This window comes from Schistocerca serialis, chromosome 5, assembly GCF_023864345.2.
Source record: "Schistocerca serialis cubense isolate TAMUIC-IGC-003099 chromosome 5, iqSchSeri2.2, whole genome shotgun sequence".
Lineage (NCBI taxonomy): Eukaryota > Metazoa > Arthropoda > Insecta > Orthoptera > Acrididae > Schistocerca > Schistocerca serialis.
The window spans coordinates 411,424,020-411,444,106 of NC_064642.1; the positions used below are offsets into that span (position 1 = coordinate 411,424,020).

At 42.7% G+C, this 20,087-nt stretch overlaps 1 protein-coding gene and 1 pseudogene across 1 annotated transcript in view; one reads left to right on the top strand and one right to left on the bottom strand.

Annotated features, from left to right (window-relative positions):
• Positions 1 to 20,087, bottom strand: part of LOC126481973 (adenylate cyclase type 2-like) — a 515,598-nt gene that overhangs the window by 478,693 nt on the left and 16,818 nt on the right. The gene's annotated exons all lie outside the window — the stretch shown is intronic.
• LOC126482609 (5S ribosomal RNA) lies at positions 15,614 to 15,731 on the top strand (annotated as a pseudogene).

Genomic DNA, 20,087 nt, shown 5'->3' on the forward strand with positions numbered 1-20,087 from the left:
GGTCTGATTTGTCTTATTGTACAAAGACGTTCATTTCTCCCTGTGTAGGTATATTAGTTGAACATTGTGTGTTTTTCGCCTTCCGACATATTTTCTGTGCGTTGGTTCAGAATTGCTGAAGAGTGGATGGGTAGATAACGTAACTAATGAGGAGATAGTGAGTAGAATTGCGGAGAAAAAGAATTTGTGGCACAACCTGACTAGAAGAAGGGCTCGGTTGTAGATTCAGAAGGATGTAGCTTGCAGTAGTTATTGGGAGCTGAAGAGGTTTTTACACGATAGAGCAGCATGGAGAGCTGTATCAAACAGGTCCCGGCGGAGGTTCGAGTCCTCCCTTGGGCATGGGTGTGTGTGTTTGTCCTTAGGATAATTTAGGTTAAGTAGTGTGTAAGCTAAGGAACTGATGACCTTAGCAGTTAACTCCCATAAGATTTCACACACATTTGAACATTTTTTTTTTTTTTTTTTTTTTTTTGGTACCAAACCAGTCTCTGGACTGAAGACCACCACAACAACAACAGCGGTTCAAAATTAAGTAATTCGTAATTGTAGTTAAAAGGAGAGAGGGGGGGAGGGGGGAGAAAGAAGAAGAACGAACTACGCTTCACAGAGACTCGTTGTTCTGCCCAGTTTCGACAAAGATCTTGGTGGTCAATTAAAGCCTGTAGTGGATACTTTATCAATTCTACCGAATGGTGAACTGAGCGCAGCACCGAATCCTCCCAAGCCGCAAGGGTCTGGAAAACGATGGGACCGAATCCTTCCGTTTGAAGCAGGTAGCAGTTCTGAACGTTATGAATACTCCAAGCAGGTAAAGGAAAGCATATGAAGTTACAGTAGAAGATGTAAAAGTTTTTCGCGTGTATTGTATGTTTAAAAGTTTTATCTTATTAGCCGGCCGCTGTGACCGAGCGGTTCTAGGCGCTTCAGTCCGGAACCGCGGTGCTGCTGCGGTCGCAGGTTCGAATCATGCCTCGGGCATGGATGTGTGTGATGTCTTTAGGTTTAAGTAGTTCTAAGTCTAGGGGACTGATGACCTCAGATGTTAAGTCCCATAGTGCTCAGAGCCATTTAAACAATTTTTTATGTTATTGAGATAAAGTCCAGCCGGCACAGCGCCAGCGACGAAGTTCAAATGGTTCAAATGGCTCTAAGCACTATGGAACTTAACATCTGACGTCATCAGTCCCTTAGAACTACTTAAACCTAACTAACCTAAGGACATCACACACATCCATGCCCGACGCAGGATTCGAACCTGTGACCGTAGCGGTTGCGCGGTTCCAGACTGAAGCGCCTAGAACCATTCGGCCACACCGGCCGGCAGACGAAGTCCCGCTCAAGGTCACGCGCAAAGCGTGCGTAAGTGAATCAATAGTTTTTGTTTAAAACATGGGAGGGTAAGGGAAGGAGATAAGGAACATGGCAGATATAATTATATTATTGTCTATAATACAACATAGAATGTGTCAGTCTGTTAGGATTCGGTCCTGTTACCTGCTTACCCACCTGGTTTCGGGAGCATTCGGGGCTGCGCCCGGTGAACTTAGAGTACTGTGGTACTGTGCTGGGCACTCTGTAGACAGACTTTCTAATATCGAAATAGTAGAAGCAACAACCAACTGGTAGATTTAGATTACAGCGGCACCTCGCTTACCATTCTGTAAATAGACTTTATAATATCGTAATAGTAATATAAACAGTTCTGACCCATTCGGGTACTATGTTTCCACATGCACCAACGGCCATCCAGCAGGTCTCAACAGGGATAGCCAAGGACTTGAACACCCAACCCCAAGAACTCCTTACCAACCGTATGGCCAGCATGGGAGCACGTTGCAGAGCATGCACTGCAGTCCATGGTGATGACACACCATATGAAGAACCATGTCCCGCATTTTGTAATTTCCAGGAGACCTTCGTAAATAGCGATGTCCTCAGTGTAATTATTGTCTTTGAATAAAAGTGTCATTTCTGTTCGTCTCATTCCGTGTTTCCTTCAGCTGCCTACTGTGCTCTACTGTACTGCACTGCAGCAGCTTTTTCTACGGAAGGTCCAAATCTCATCGAGTCACTTGGCTGTGACGAATCATGTGAAAGTTATTTTCATCCTTATGTTTTATACACCAGTGTATATCCCATTTTATTACTTAGTCATAAGCATGTGTACTTTTATGGCAATCATTTTGTCGTCACATGCTTTATACATTATTTTCCGAATTACCTGCAGTGCTACTAAAGGTTTCTAATCAGAACGTGTATTCATGTTTTTTTCCTGAAATCTAAAACCAGGTACTTGCAAAGCCTATAGGCGGTCATTTTTGACGATTTCATACTATAGCTTCTGGCAAAGTAAACGTCTATGTAACAACTATATTTTAGTACAGTATAAATATAAGAACACCAATGTACAGCATCCTGTAAAGAATGAGCTTGTAAAACTAACGTCACACTACGATCCCTGGCTCTCTGGAAAAAAAAAATCAAGTCTTTTCTTTGCTTCTGAGCGTCGTCACCAAGGCGCAGGATATGTACAGTTGACGTGGCCCACCTTGAGGGCGAAAGCCATAAAGATACGATAATATCTAATGAAATTAGTGCAGATTCAGAATGCGAAAGAAAGAGGATGAAAATAAGTGTCGAAGATGGATCAAACATGGTCACTGGATGCTTTCATAGACTTTTCATAAACCCACTGCCTTGGAGAGTACTTCGCTTAAATTTCCTGATCATGTTATGATTTCAGGTGGAGATGATGCTACAACATGCAATGTGTAATTTCATGAGCAATAAGAAGGACGGAAATGGTGTTTATGTTGATCTCTATTCCAATTTTCTGTACAGGTTCCAGAACTCTCGGAACCGAGGTGATGCAAAACTCTTTTCGATGTGTGTAAAATCAGAGAGATTCGCCTTACCAGCAATCGTTCTTCCGGCGAACCATTCGCGACTGGAATAGGAATAAGGAGAAGAGACGCTTGTATACCGAGTACCTTCGGTCACACACCGACTGGTGACTTGCTGAGTATAGAGATATGCAGTAGATGAGTACCGCTGAAGTACCGAGGCTTCTGTATGGATTTAGAATTGACCACTATCGTCGTAAGAGTAGTAAGAATTAGTTTCCGAATGACAAAGCCATAAGTAGCAGTAACAACAAAAAAGATCTTTTTCGATCTTAGAAACGAACAGAATTAACCTGAAACTTATGAATTGCTCACTGTGAATAGATAACATGTAAATGGGAAAACACATGTGCGAGTATAAGTTACGATGAGGCACAAGTGTAAAACTGTAGAAGTGGATAACATTAGAGGCAAACCAAAAGAACACTGCGAATAAGAGAGAGGGGCTGAGGGACGGGACGAGAAAGGCTTGTGGCGCCAGACGGTTTAATGCAAATGTTTCCACGTGGCCTCATTTCGGCGACGTGCCTGTCAGAAGAAAAAGATTTGTACCCGTCTCTATTACTGTTGTGATAAAGTATTTCGTGTGTAAATGCATAAGGTAAATAGTGGTTTGTGCTTGTTTTTCTCTGAATTTAAATCAGAATGAAAAGAAGGAATAAAAATTCTGGAATATAGCCGGATTTACCAGATGAAGACTAAGGACGCACGTAGGGTTTAATGCGGATCCGATGCAATGACAACAATCAATACCCGCACTCCTCACTGTTCACAACATTGAGTTCGCCGGGCTGTGTGGTACCGAAGTCCTCTATTTAATGTCCTTTTACAAATGGTTCAAATGGCTCTAAGCACTATGCGACTTAATATCTGAGGTCATCAGTCCCCTAGACTTAGAACTACTTACACCTAACTAACCTAAGGACATCACACACATCCATGCCCGAGGCAGGATTCGAATCTGCGACCGTAGCAGCTGCGCGATTCGGGACTGTAGCGCCTAGAACCACTCGGCCACAGCGACCGGCGTCCTTTTACATCATGACATTTTTCGATGATTCTGTAATACAATTCAGACCAGAGGTCACAGGTGTTAGCTAGTCAGGTAGCAAGTTCAGTGTTCTCTAACAAGAGAATGAGACTGTGTGAACCTAAACAGCCAATAGCGATGTTCTCTTTCTTGTACAAAGGTCGCTCCGATAGAAATCCACAAACTTTTTTTTCAAAAATCCAAATTTTGTTCTTCATACTTGCTTTTCACTGAGGTTACAGAAACATTCTTTCCGCTTCAGTTAAATCTAATTTTCACCCCATCCGCAAATCGCGCTGTCGTAACACCCCGTGAAGATGGCTGCTGCACTTGATGATCGTTGTGTTATTGTTGAAGTTTCTGCGTTGAGAGACCCAGACAGTGGCAAACATTAAGAAGGAATTGAAGAAGGCGTCTGGTGATGATGCTGTAGAATTGTAAGTAGATCAAGCAGATCATCTGGTGAAAGTGTGCTCGCTCATACTCGGGGCCGGTCGCTCGACGGCAGATCGTGTGCTGCATACACTCCTGACAACGTGCAGCATATTCACAGAAGGAATTGAAGAAGGCGTCTGGTGATGATGCTGTAGAGTTGTAAGTAGATCAAGCAGATTATCTGGTGAAAGCGTGCTCGCTCATACTCGGGGCCGGTCGCTCGACGGCAGATCGTGTGCTGCATACACTCCTGACAACGTGCAGCATATTCACAATCCGATGTTGGCTAACAAATGCACAACGGTGAACGAACTGTCAATCGGAGTGGGAGTAGGAGAAGCGCGTGTGTGCAAAATACTGAGACGGTTATAGCTGAAAAAAGTTTGTTCTAGGTGGGTTACGAGAATGTTGACAAATGCCCACGCAGAAACACGGAAAATTGTGTGCAACGAACTTTTGGGACTCAGCAGTCCTTATTTGGCACCGTGTGATTACCAAGTCTTCGGTTAACAGAAGGAATCCCTTTGCGAAACGAGATTGAATGATAATGACCCCTCTTGAAGGCTGCTAAACAGTGGCTCAAACGTGCTGGTCCTGACTTCTACCGAGCAGGTAGACTGGGCCTCATTTCCATGTTCGGACTGATGTTATATACAAAAATAATTTTTGGCCCTCAAGAATGTATTAACGTACTGCAAAAATAGCAAAGATATGGAAAATAAATTCGAAGTTTAGGAAAACAATGTGCATTTCTTTTGGAGTGATTCTCGTTAAGTATTATTACATGGAAAAGTCTTCGTCATAAGTAAACCAGAATGAAAAATAAAAAGTTTTCGATGGTGTTGGGGCACAGTCATGCAATATTTTTTGAAAAAGTAAACCGCCGTTTGACTGTGTTTTATGGTATTTATCTTTTACACATGCAGATTTCGGCTTTTATGCCATTATTAAGTACAATGCTAAAAGTTGTTTGACCATTATTAAGTTATGTCTGTTAAGGCGGTCCAAAGCAGGTAAACAAGGATAACATATGTCTTTAAGATATAACTGGACAGTTACATCTTAAAGACATGTATTAGCTTTGTTTACCTGCTTTGGACTGCCGTAACAGACGTGGCTTAATAATGGTCTAACAGCATTTAGCATTGAATTTGATAACGGCATAAAAGCCGAAATCTGGATGGTACGAAACTATAACAATACTCGCCAGAACGGCGATTTACTCTATTAAAAAGAATGAAAGATGTCCTGCTACAGCACAAAGATGGCGAATGTGTCCTGGGCAGAATTAGGGATGTAAAAGAAGGGAACTAGCTTTTCGACTTATCTGGCACCTCCAAAGACATTTAAATCAAAATATCTTTACATATTCGCGCTTTTTACTTGCTGAAATTAGTACCCATATCATGTAATCTAAGACATCGTGTAAAGTAAAGTAACATTGTAACGGGACATACTCCTCTAGCATTAATTTTCCTCAACAGTAGTTGTCATTACCAGTATTATTTTTCGGATTTTGTACAGGTCAGTATTATCTCAATTACTTTTCCTATAATTTTCATATAATTTTATACACAGTATGTTATATTCCATGCTAAAATTTGTGAAAAGAAATTACCTTATAAAATATTTTAGTTTCGATGTTACAATCGATAAGTACTAGCTCTGAATGTATAGTTAAAATTTTTTTTAGAAACTTTTGAAATTTCGAATTATTTGCACACTTAAAATTTCTATTATTAATTACGCAATCCTATACTGTTTACTGTGTTTATTTTTGGATTCATCTATGAAATAATAATCGAAATTAATAGTGTAACGAAAACTAGTACGAATTAACTTGTTAATAAAAACTGTAAACCCTTTGGAGTATTGTTATTTCCGCAGGGTGAGAGAGTCGTAAGCTTGCCTCTGATGTGATCGGACGTATTTTTGTATAATAGGTGCGAACAATGTAATTCCGGCTTTGTTAATGTGACAAATCGAAATACTGTATGGTACACTAAAATGTGAGAAAATCAGTGGAAAATATATTTACATAAAAAAAATTCTACTATAACAATCTTCCAATTTATTTAGTTCAAACCAACCGTGAGGACCTGATGTTAGATTTTCAACTTCAAGAATCAGACCCCTAGACTAGAAGAACTGGATCCATCTCAGCATGACAAGCTAAGTAAACCTGAAAGTTTATCGTAATATTCACTCCCCTCACATTTTCATAAAAGACTTTGCTTATTAATTACTTGGACTGGGCATTGTTTAATGTGGACAGTAGATGGAAGTAGGAAGGACAGGGGAGATTACGATACATGATATGTCGTATAACACGACATATGCCCCATGTCATCCAACGTGGCATTTGTCATGTCGTGCAATATGATACAACTTGTCATTAAAGTTTGGGATGCATCCATTCCCACTCTTGAATACTTCTATCATAAATGCACACCCACTCTCGGATACTACCTATTGCAGATGCAACCTACTCTCTAGAAGCACATAAATTTGTGTCTATTTGTCCTTACACCCCTCACCATACATGTACAAGGAGGCTAGTCTAAAAGAGTCAGTTCGCTGGGTAAGTAGGCTTAACACGTAAAAAAGTACGATTATGTCAAGATGTTTTGATTTAAATGTCTTTGAGGCTGTCAGATAAATAGAAAAGCTACTTTCATTCTTTTGCATCCCTAACTCTGCCCAGTATATATTCGCTTTTTCTTGTGCAACGAAAGGAGCAGTTTTCAATCTGGATCCAAATTTTACTCTACCATAATTTTGACATAAGGCCACCACAGCTTGGCAACCGATGTACATTTTTATTGGTTCGGGCGACGACTGATCCGGTATCGGTTTCTTTTTGGTCTTTCGAACCATGTTGCTTATTTCGTGGCAACGGTTAAAGCTTCCACAAAACAACAGGACGATAATTAATTACATATATTTGTCCACTTTCTTACAAAATTTGAACCGATTCGCACAGGTCTGAAACGTAGAAGTGGTGCGCGTGAAAAATTCACAAAAATTTGTTTTTTACGTGTAAAATTCAAATGAAAGTGCGTTTCCAATTTTACCGTAAGAATACATTTTTTATTTATTTGATACCGTTTAAACCGTTCCCACGAATTCAATTCACGTAAGAACGAATTTTACGTGTCACATTTAGATAGACTTTAAACCATCGTATCTCGCCAAGAATATTGGATAAAAAAATTCGTTTTCACTTTATTCATTTATCTGCCTTCGTGCGAAGTTTGTACCGATGCGTGCAAGTTTGAAGTACAGAAGAGGCGCGCTTCAGGAACCTTCCAGAAAAACATTAAATCATCGTATTTCGACAACAGAGAAAGATTATGGGATTTAAAAAATTCGTTTTGACATTATCCACTTACCTACATTCGTGCAAAGTTTAAACTCCGTACAGGTTTAAAGCAAAAAGAGCTGCGCATCAGAAACCTCCCAGAAAAACTTTTTTTGCCCGTTAAAGCAAAACGAAGCAAAATTTTTTCAGACGATTGAAACTTATATTAGACCAAGCTTAGATACACCAGTGGATCAAATTTGGACCATCATCTCGCTCCATTCTGGATTTATTTAAGGGAGACTGTTTTTTTCCCGTAAAATACGAACGATGCAGTTACGCACGTACAAATGATGTCATTGGCTGAGCATTAATAATTTCTGCCCAACTAAAATCTTTTGCCAAAGGAGTTAATCGATTCGCACAATTTTCCTGGTTGCTAGGTCCGGTTCGTCGTTCAAATCTTACTTAATATACTGTAACACAGCTGCAATAAGTTCGGAAGGCTGTACAAATAGCCGCTGGGCCGGACCAAACCAAAACTTTGTATCCCAAGTTCCTAGCTTAAATAGGAACCGAGCCCCAAGACTCCCCGCCCAACCGAGATTCTGGGCGTGGCGTTTTCAGACATTTTTGATGTCCCGTGATTTTATGTTAACAGATCTTGTATTAATGATAATTAGTTGAAACCCTAAGCTGCCGACAGGTTTTGTTGATATATCTCGATGGGGACAGCTGAAAATGTGTGCCCCGACCGGGACTCGAATTGGTGATCTCCTGCTTACATGGCGGACGCTCTATCCATCTGAGCCACCGAGGACACAGATGAATAGCGGTGTGTATTGTTTAGGAATAATTTGAGAAGCTGCGGAAAAAGGGAACTGTGTTTAGAATATTCGCTGAGGCGTATAGTCATCAGACGGCAGCTGTGACCAACTTAGACACGCAACACACCACCGCGACGCGCCGGAGAGGTTGTAGCAGGCAGCGGTCGCCGCCACCGCGCTGTCTCTCCAGCACCTCGCCTGGTTCCGCCTACGCCGACGCCAGAATAGGGGCATCAAGCGAGGTGGCGGAGTGATTAGCACACTGGATTCGCATTCGGAAGGATGGCGGTTCCAACCAGCGTCCGGCCATCCTGATTTAGGTTTTCCGCAATTTCCCTAAGTCGTTTGGATAAACTCCGGGATGGTTCCTTTGGAAAGGGCATGGCCGATTTCCTCCTCATCCTCCCATAATCCGAGCTTGAGCTCTGTCTCTAATGACCTCGTTGTCGACGGCACGATAAGCACTAAACTCCTCCTCCTCCAGAGAAGGCGCGTCAGCTGCTGTTGGGCAAAATTCTGCTAAGGGGCCGCTTCTGAGACGATGCACTTCGCCAGCTGCCGAAGCAGTCAATTCAGACAGAATGACCTCTTCCGTGCCAAAACAGCATGGGTTCTGAAAACATCATTCCCGTGCAACCCAGCTAGCGCTATTCTCGCATGAGACCCTGAAAGCCATGGAGCAAGGCAAACAGCTCGATGCACTATTTCTTGACTTTCGAAAAGCCACAACGAAGCATATAATAAGATCATATGCGGTATCAAGCGAAATCTGTGACTCGATAGGAGATTTCATGTTATCTGATCAAAAGTATCCGCACTGTATTTGTGGACATATATATGGGGTGTGTCTACTCTTCGTCTTTATGACGGCTTGAATTCTGCTGGAGACAACTTCAGTAAGTGTCTAAATGTTTGTGGAGTGGCAGTCCGTCCTTCCTCACCAGCCTTAACCAGAAAAAGTAGTGAAACTCTACGCAGGAGTCTGGAGCGAAGTTGGCGTTCTAAGTCATCCCAAAAGTGATGATGTTGAGTTGGGTTGCGGGGGCGCTCGACATCACGGTCATCAGCGCCCTGACGAAAAAAATGGTTCAAATGGCTCTGAGCACTATGGGACTTAACATCCATGGTAATCAGTCTCCTAGAACTTAGAACTACTTAAACCTAACTAACCTAAGGACAGCACACAACACCCAGCCATCACGAGGCAGAGAAAATCCCTGACCCCGCCGGGAATCGAACCCGGGAACCCGGGCGTGGGAAGCGAGAACGCTACCGCACGACCACGAGATGCGGACCCTGACGAAAAGTCAACATGAAATCTCACGGGTGGGGACGAAGGCTGTCCCCCACATGCAGAGCAGTTTATAACGTACAACAATCTGCCGCCCTTCCCCACCAGTTTAGGGATGAGGCTTGATAGTTCACGAAATTTCACCACTCTGTTAACACTCGTATCGGTATCTGCGAGGACGGTGGGCAGATCTACAGAGAGAACAAGGGCTGCCCTAATATCAGTATACAGAACACACGTAGCCACAACATGCTGAAATGAAACCTTTGTTTTCTAGCGGTTGATGCTGATGTTGAAACGTTAATTGCCGGCCGGGATGGCCGAGCGGTTCTAGGCGCTACAGTCGCAGGTTCGAATCCTGCCTCGGGCATGTATGTGTGTGAAGTCCTTAGGTTGGTTAGGTTTAAGTACTTCTAAGTGCTAGGGGACTCTGAGCGCTACGGGACTTAACATCTTAGACTTAGAACTACTTAAACCTAAGGACATAAGTTTATGATAAATAACGGGCCATTTACAGGAAAACCGCTCGGTTTGAAGTGTTCCTGATGGATTTGCAACTCAGGTGATATCCAACGACCAGTCCACGTTCGAAATTCTGAGCTCTCCTGAGCGAACCATTCCCCTGTACTGGCAACAAAGTACTCGCCGTCTCTTTTTTATACCGGCGCGGCGGGTCCGAGTCTCGCGACATGTAATAGTCAATTCCGCATTGCCTCCGCACGGATACTTTTGATCATGTGAAAGTAATCTCAGACACAATAACCTGTCCCACTAATCTAAAACCACATTTGAAATTTCTAACTGTGTCAGCAATATGACATTAATGAATGGAATAAACTTTTTAATGCTTTGACTCAAAAAATGGCTCTGAGCGCTACGGGACTTAACATCTTAGACTTAGAACTACTTAAACCTAAGGACATCACACACATCCGAGGCAGGATTCGAACCTACAACCGTAGCAGTCTCGCCGTTCCGGACTGAAGCGCGTAAAACCGCTCGGCCACAGCGGCCGGCAATACTTTGGCACCCAAAGTCAATAATCACATGCAGCGCAAAGGTTGTCCACTTTACATTGTTCTCTTGCTGTTGGTGATGTTACATCCTACCTTGTACGTAGTTGATGAACTGCCATAAGTTTATGATAAATAACGGGCCATTTACAGGAAAACTAATCACGTCTGCAACTTTGTCACCCGCACAATTTCGCTGACCTGCAGAAAGGAACGGATGGAATTACCACGCCTGTGTTCCAGAGCAGACTGTTCTGTGAATTTGCAGCGTCCGTGGTCCTATAGAACAAAGCCAGAACTTACGCTACTGCTCTCAAAGGGTTAGCCCGATTTGGTAAACTGTAAAGATGTCGCCCTACCAGCCCTTTGCTCTGCTGTCTGGCATTCGAGCACTCATACTAAGAAAATCGACGTCCAGTTGAACGAGTGTATGAGGATAATAACGGGTACTATTAAATCCACCCCAGTCGCTTGGCTGCATACTCTAAGCAATATCTCACCTCCACAATTGAGAACGCAAGAAGCAGCAGCAAGAGAGTGGTCAAAAATTCATGACTCAGATTACGCACAGAATCTACCAATCCATGATGTTTTGAACGAAATACCATCACCCGCTTGAAGTCACGGAAGCCTATATGGGTTAATACACAAGAACATCAACCTGACATCAAGGAACAATGGCGGCACTTTTGGAATGATTCTGGAATTAATAAACAAGGTATCTGGAATTACCGGGCTTTGACCTGAAGAGATGTACCTGGACTAAATTAAACCGTATCAGAACGGGCCATGCAAGATGTAATGCATATAAGTACAAGTGGGGTCTATGCGACTCACCAGCCTGTGACTGTGGAGCACCAGAACAGAACGTCCGCCATATTATTGAGGAATGCCCATTAAGAAGATACGCCGGACCTGTCTCTGAGGTTATATATGCGAAACCCTCTGCTTTGGATTGGCTGTGCAATCTAGATATTGAGCTTTAAATATATGAATGAGTTTCTAGTCAGGCTTGGCAAGTTTTTAATGTGTAGCTATTTTGTCTTGAGTGTTTGTCCTTTATCCTTTTGTGCTATTGCATGTTTTTTACACATGTGCTATTTACACATTGTTTTGTTTTATACATTTCGTTTACATATTGTTGTACTTATATAAAATATTGTCGCTGTATTGCCATACGCAAAATAAAATAAAATAAGCCCTTTGCCGGGAAAAAAGGACTGATGCAGACGATATGAAAGATTTGATTCTACGCATGCGTAGAAGTTAATGGTTTCTTAAAAGTGACCAAATTTTAGGTCGAACTGAAGAGCGGTGGCAGCAAGGCAGGGCCGTGTATGCGCACCAGTGGGACTGGCCGGCTACGGTCACTCAGCCGTCTTGCGCATGCGCGCCGCGTCGCCGGAGTTCCGGGTAGCTCAATGCGGCTTCCGCCGGCGCGGGTCGCGGCCGTGAATTATGGCGCTCAGTCGGGCACCCGTCCAACGGCAGTCTTACGGGACGGCTGTCTGGTCTGCGGTGATACGCACACAGTGAGCGACTTATGGCACGCAACACACCCAACACCCGATTTCACCTTGCCAGACCAAATAAAAAGCTACAACTGAGCTGAAACACTGTCATTTCTTGTAATGGCAATCTGAAGGGTACCGAAATAATTAACTCATAAAAATTTGAAAGTATTTACAAGGAAGCATGTACAATGTGTTTGTTTTAGCTTGTGACAATTAAATATCTCGAAAACGACGTATCGTAAGAAAAACATGGTCTAGGTAAAAAGTTGAAATTTGTAAAGGGGAGCCGCGCGGGATTAGCCGAGCGGTTTAAGACGCTGCAGTCACGGACAGTGCGGCTGGTCCCGGCGGAGGTTCGAGTCCTCGGGCATGGATGTGCGTGTTTGCCCTCAGGATAATTTAGGTTAAGTAGTGTGTAAACTTAGAGACTGATGACCTTAGCAGTTAAGTCCCATAAGATTTCACACACTTTTTTTTTTAGTAAAGGGGACAGCCGTATGGGGTGCAAGTGGTAACTCCTAACGACCTCTCCTGCGTGGGCAATGGCAGCTTTGTATTTTCAGACAGGAACACCCACTTTTATTGCATATTCTGATTCCGCTCTAACCATTGTTTTCGTGGTAGAGGACGCTGTAATCCATAGATCTCAAGTGTTCCTTTTTTTGCAATTAAGAACCGACGCATTTGATTCTAAATTTCATTTACGATGTAAATGTAAACCTTTGTTTTCTAGCGGTTGATGCTGATGTTGAAACGTTAATTGCCGGCCGGGATGGCCGAGCGGTTCTAGGCGCTACAGTCGCAGGTTCGAATCCTGCCTCGGGCATGTATGTGTGTGAAGTCCTTAAGTTGGTTAGGTTTAAGTACTTCTAAGTTCTAGGGGACTGATGACCTCAGAAATTAAGTCCCATAGTGCTCAGAGCCATTTGAACCATTTGAAACGTTGAGTGTTCTAAATGTGGTTGTACAGTATAAATAAGACGGCTAGACATCGATAATTCTGCAAATAAGCTACTTGCATGATAACATAGTTTTCTGTTCCCTGTGACATGACTGATTTTCGTGGCCGCCCTCGAACCCCGCCACCAGGGAGATTGATTTCGGTGTTTGTTTCCATCCAACCGCCGTAACTCTCACGCTGGCCGCTTCGTGACTACCGGTGGAATACCACAACCATTGTAATGCGATAAATTGTCCATGAAGTGATAGTGGCAGGCTCATCTGTCATGGATGCACACATGTCGTGTAAATACTCACACACTCACCGAAATCAAGCACCCCATGGTGAGAGCTAAGGGGGCTCACCGATATCAAGCATCCCGGTGGAAACAGAAAACTATCACATCCATGACGTTGTTCCTGGATTACGCTAAACGTAGTTTCTAACCAGACAATGAAACAGCTAACCATACTATGCTGTACAATAAAGTCTGCAGGACTAATGTAAATAATTTCGAACATAAATATCAACAGTTAGCATACAAAGGTTTACATTTTCATTGTAAATGCCCCTTCGTTCTTAATTCCAAAAACAGGCTCACCTGATATTTGTCCATTGCAGCACTATCTACCAGGAATGGAAAACAATAATTACAGTAAACCGCACGTATTTTTTGGCATAGAATCCGAATATTTTATAAAAATGGGTGTTCCCATTTAAAAATACAAAGTTGATCCTGCCCACACACCAGTGTTTGTTAGGAAGTGGCCAGTTGTAGCACTGCCAGTTGTATCCTTTGCTAATATTAACTTTTCTCGTGGATTTTTTTTTTTTTTTTTTTTTTGTACGTTCCGTAGTTTTCGAGATATTTTACGTGTCGAGTTAAATCAAGCATCCTGCATATTTTACAAAATGAATTTTACACAATGAAGACCAAGAACAAGTTTGCCACATATTATTCCACCCAGACGTTACCTGACGTAAGACGCTGTAGTTCTGGAACACTCAGAGATGCGAAGGGAGGAAAGAAATTTGGTTCCAATGAAGAGGTTGAACATGCATGGTACGAGTGGCTATGCACAGGGCCAAACGATTTTTTTTCTTTTTTCAGAGGAATCCGTGCAGTTCCTATGCACTGGAGGAACTGTGTTGAACGACAGGAAGACATTGTCGAAAAATGGTACACTTATATTCCACTTTTGTTCAATTCAAAAATTTAAAAAAATATATTTAAAGTTTTCAACTGACCCCCCATCATAATTAAATTCTGCTGTTCGATCGTTACACAGAACAATGCTCTTTATTTCTACGTATTTACAACAAAATGGTCTGCAAACATTTTAATCGGTTCTTGAAATACACCGACGAGCCAGAACATTATGACCATCTGCTTAATAGCTTGCTAATCCACCTTTGGAACGCAATACAGCAGCGATTCTGCGTAGCGTGGATTCGACCAGTCCTTGCTGGGTTGCCGGAAGTATGCGATACCAGGTATCTACACACAGGTCACAGAATTCTCGTAAATTGCCTATCTGTGGTTTGTGGGCGCGGAGTTGACGACCGATAGCGTCCCAGATGTATTCTGTCGTGTTCACATCAGGTGAATTTCGTGGCGAAGACATCAATGGAAATTCACTACCGTGCTTCCCAAACCGACGTAGCACGATTGTGTGCTTGTAACACAGACAGTTATCCTGCTCGAAGATGCCAACACTGTGGGGAAGACATCATGCATGAAGGGATGCAGGCTGTTTGCACGCAGTTCACGATTGTCATGGTGCCTTCGATTACGACCGCAGCTCCCACGGAAGACCAGGTTAACGTCCATCACTGCATAATATTCTCCCACGGGTCTGCAGACGTGGAACGGTGCAGCTGCGCGCCTGGATGACGGCGTATCCGGACATGATCATCGACCAGGCGAGAGGTTTCTATCGATCCATGATTCGATCTTGCTAATTCCCATTCGAACCGTAACTGAAGACTTCGTCAGGTCAGAATGGCAACACGTTGGAGTCGTCTGCTGCAGAGCCGCAGATTCAACAATGTGCGCTGAACATCCCCGTCAGTCCAAAAAGTTTCGAGACTGGATCAATAAAAAACAGAGAAAAATTAAGATGGTAGTTTTAATGCTTCAGGCGTCCTAAATAGTCTTTCCCTAGTTGAGTACACCGCACAGAACGTTCATATAACCAAGAGGAACTATCAAAAAGGTGCTGCTCCACCTTCGCAATGAAATAAAGTAGCGATATTGTTCAAGACCCGTGTCACGTTGACTTGAAAGTCACAACACTGATCCTTCATATGAGTTTTGGCACTTTCTCGTTTTGCGATAGGTTCATATTGATAACAGGGCAACGGCCTTGCCACAGTGGATGCACCGGTTCCCGTCAGATTACCGAAGTTAAGCGCTGTCGGGCGTGGCCGGCACTTGGATGGGTGACCATCCGGGCCGCCATGAGCTGTTGCCATTTTTTGGGGTGCACTCAGCCTCGTGATGCCAACTGAAAAGCTACTCGACCGAATAGTAGCGGCTTCCGTCAAAGAAAACCATCATAACGATCGGGAGAGCGGTGTACTGACCACACGCCCCTCCTAGCCGCATCCTCATTGAGGATGACTTGGCGGTCGGATGGCCCGATGGGCCACTTGTGGCCTGAAGACGGAGTACGTATTGATAACACCAGGCCTCGTCACCTGTGATGATTTTATCCAAGCAAGAATTATCCACACTTTCATTTCAACAAAGACGCAGCAGACGTTCGCGCATCGTTTTTGTTCGGAAGTCAAGATGTGTGGCTCAAACTTTGCAAAGATTTTTCTCTTCTGCAAAACATTCTGAATAAAGTCTTCAACGCTTTATTTAGAGATGCTGCTCCTTCGTGATTTGCGACAGGACAACATTGATGCACTACGGCGGCATGTCCACCACTGAACATTGCCTCCTGACAACTGACTGGTCGAATGCACGCCTATTATTTATACTTGTTAGTCCAAACTGCCACTGTAATTACTGTGCTGATTTTGTTTGTACAAAACAGCATCCGAAAACGGCCTGAAGGCCCAGTGCTACCATCCACCCGAGTGTCATCCTCAGCCCTTAGGCGTCATCAGATGTGGATACGGAGAAGCATGTGTTCAACACACCGCTCTCACCAGCATTGTCAGTTTTCATGACGGCTGCCACTACTTCTCGATCAAGTAGATCCTCAGTTGGCCTCACAATGGCTGAGTGCAACCCGCTTGCCAACAGCACTTGGCAGACCCAGACACTGACCCATCCTAATGCTAGCCAAGCCCGACGTAGCTTAACTTCTGTGATCTGACGGGAACCGGTGTTACCACTGCGGCAATGCCGGAATAAAATCGGTAGTACACGGCCGTCATTGATCCTCAGCCTTTAGGCGTTACCGGATGTGGATGTGGGGGGGGGGGGGGGGGGCACATGGTCAGCACACCGCTCTCCCACCCGTTGTCAGTTTTTGAGACTGAGGCCACTACTTCTCAATCAAATAGCTCCTCAATTGGCCTCACAAGGGCTGAGTGCACCCCACTTGCCAACAACTCTTGGCAGACGGGAAACGGTATTACCACTGCGACAAGGCCGGAATAAAATTGGTGTGACAACTTTTTGGATGGACAGTGTGTGCCTGCACCAGCCTTGTACTCTGTCGCCCATCGCCGCCAACCCTACTTTGCAATGGAGGCAAGTCCCTGGCCTCCACGTTCAGTCAGGAGGGGCGGGCTTCCAGCACCTTGTCACCAGTGGCGAAGCCTGATATTTTTTGTAGGGTACGCTGAGAATACGAACTTTGAGAAAAGAAAAAAATCTTAAAATAAAAACTTGTAAAATAGAAACACTGCAAAAGTAAATTCGTTATTACTACAGAAATTGTTATAAGTAAATGTATAAAAATATTAAACAGCTACAGATAAATAAAAAGATAAACATAGCAACTCACCGCTACATCTTTTTATAAATTAGTTCTATCCTCCTGTCCTTTTACTGGGCGTAAACATCGACATTTGATTGAAGATTTCACAGTCCCCTTCTCTGTAGCCAAAATCGCCACGTTTGACAGTCATTTGTCATTCTGTTGCGAAGACAGGTTTTAACGCGTTTTAATGTACTCATGTTCCTTTCGGAAGACGCGGTGGCTTCTGGAATTGCAAGAACCAACGACAGTAATTTCGCACATTCCGAGAACGTTTTTTATTTCATTGTTTATAATGGGTTGAAGGAGGTCCTGAGGTTTTAGACGTTTATCCTCACTGCTGTAAATAAACATAAGTTCTCCTTTCAGTTTTTCAGTGTCAAAGGACGAATATATTTTAAGTAGTTCTTCATGCATCGGTAAATCGTTTGGCCTACTATAACCTGTTAACTTTTGCTCATTTACAAGCTCTGTAAAATGCGTTTCGTGAAAGTCCTGGAATCTAGTTTCTACGTTTACTACTACTGTGTCAATTATTTCGACTACTAGCCTTCTCAATTTCTGATTACTTGCCTCTGTTCGTTGAAGTTTATTTCAGATATTCCTGCTGAATTTATATGCCTCTTAGCGTCCACTATGCATCACAGAAAAATTTCCTCACATCTTAGTCTTTCAACAGCCTTAATGCTATTTTCAACTTCAAGCTTACAGTGTCTTACGTCCATAGTTTTACTTTGCAAGATTTCAAACAAGATACTTTTATGTTGGAAAATCGAACTGCATGGCTGCAGTAGAAAAAGAAAATTTTGATCATCCAGTATAATATCTAGCCCCGTTGCCTGATGTAAAGAATTGTTACTTCACCCTTCACGGATTATCACATCATTAAATGCTGCTCTCAGGCCTGTATAGTGATGAATAATGATTTGTACAGTGCGTGAACGAAAATTCCACCTTGTTTCACACGTACTTTTTAGTGTAAATCCCTTTCCCTCAGAAGTTCACTTTTTTTACTGGGGCGGCTAAAAATGCGTGATATCCTGATAGATTTCTCACAAAAATTTTTACTTGCGTAATATTTTTACAAGCATGAAGGAGGACTAAGTTCAACTGATCTACGTAGCAGTGGATAAAGAGAGCATGAAGATATACTCGTTTCACAATAGAATGGACACCATACTTTTTCCTCGCCATTGTACAGCAACCACTGCATGTTTGCAATACCAATTTATTTATATCAAAATTCCAACTGCTTAGTACTTGCCACAAAACAGTGGCTATGCCATGTGCGCTCCGGTCTTTGGATACGTCATAAAATCCTACGAATTTCTCTTGTATTTCTCCAGATTCGTTATTTTCGAAACAAAAAATTACTCTCATTTGACTTCTAGTTGAGTCATCCGTTACTTCGTCGGCTTATACTGATATAAATGGCTATTTTCAACTTCACCTGAATTTTGTTCTTTTAGAACATTCGTAATACAAGCTATAAATTCGTTCTGTGTCAGAAAAATGTCTTTAAATACTCCATCGGATGCTAAAGGATCTTCCGCATTCTCCCAAGAAATCCAAAAGTTGTAAATAACTTCCTTTATTTACTGACGCCTCAGATTCGTCATGACCTCGAAGATCTGACTCTTTCCGTGCTAAAATGCAGACAGTCCAAACAAGTCTCTTCATCATACTTCTGTTTCGATCAAACTTCTCGTTATGTTTCAAAGCTTCAAGGTGTGTTGCTGCTGAAAGAGAATGCTCAGTTCGTACTGTACCTAGCTGATTGTATGTAACAGCTGCTGTGATATGTGAACTGGAACATTCGTGCTTTTTAGCTTTCGAAAGGAAATTTTTGAAGACTCTCTTCGCCTACTCCCCACTTGCGCGATTCAAAACCGTCATTACCCATTCCAAATAGTACACAGTAAAAACAAAATGTTTGTTCCCTACAACACTGCCACTTAACCATGGTTTTGAATTTTAATAGTGTGTCTGGAGACGTCTTACGAATTATCCATAAGATTTTTAATAGACAGACTTGGAGTAAGCTTCTCTTGTTTGACAAGGATTTTATCTCCCAAACAAAGACGAGAGAAGAGTGCAGGGTTTTCAATTAAAAAATTCAATGGATCTTGTGATAAAATAAATTCGTCCATGGCAGTTTGAATAGCCAGAAATACCATGCTTTAAAAATAATTATTTAAATATTAGGCAACTTACAGTTTTCCTTTCGACAGCACAGTGACAAGACAAATTGACGATGACACCTCGCAAGTGACAGCGCACACCGAAATAGACTTCAGTAATCAGTTAAACACTACCATCACTTACTTCAAGTCAACTACAAAATTCATGTTCTACGACCCAATAAGTGTGTCTAGTGCTGTTGATAATGACAACCTACAAGCATGCTACGGACCTACCAGCGTTTGAAATAAGTAAGGCTACTAAATTTTGATATGAAGAACCATGAAACTGCATAGGCTATTTCGTGTCATCTTGCAGCAACATCCAATGATGCATCCACATTTATTTCCTATGAGTTATGAATGTCTTCTTGTTCTTTGTGTTTTAAATAAAAAATTAAAAGTTAATGGTTTCACATTTTGCCGAGCTTGCTTCCAGCGGGCTAGACGATGCGTAGTAGCGCTATCTGTTAGGGAACTGCTGAATGACTTGTTATTGCACTTGTGTGTATCCACCTGCTGGCGATAAGTAGAAACAAATCGAAAGCTAGCTTTTAAAAACCGTGTCCACGCTGTAGTACCCCAGTCCGCCACGTGAAAGAAACTGGCTTAGTGCGCATGCTCGTAACAAACACGGAGTTCTGAGCTGCTATTGGTTGCAAAGCTAGAGAAGTGATGCATTATACCGGCGGGTGCATATACGAAGTTCGAG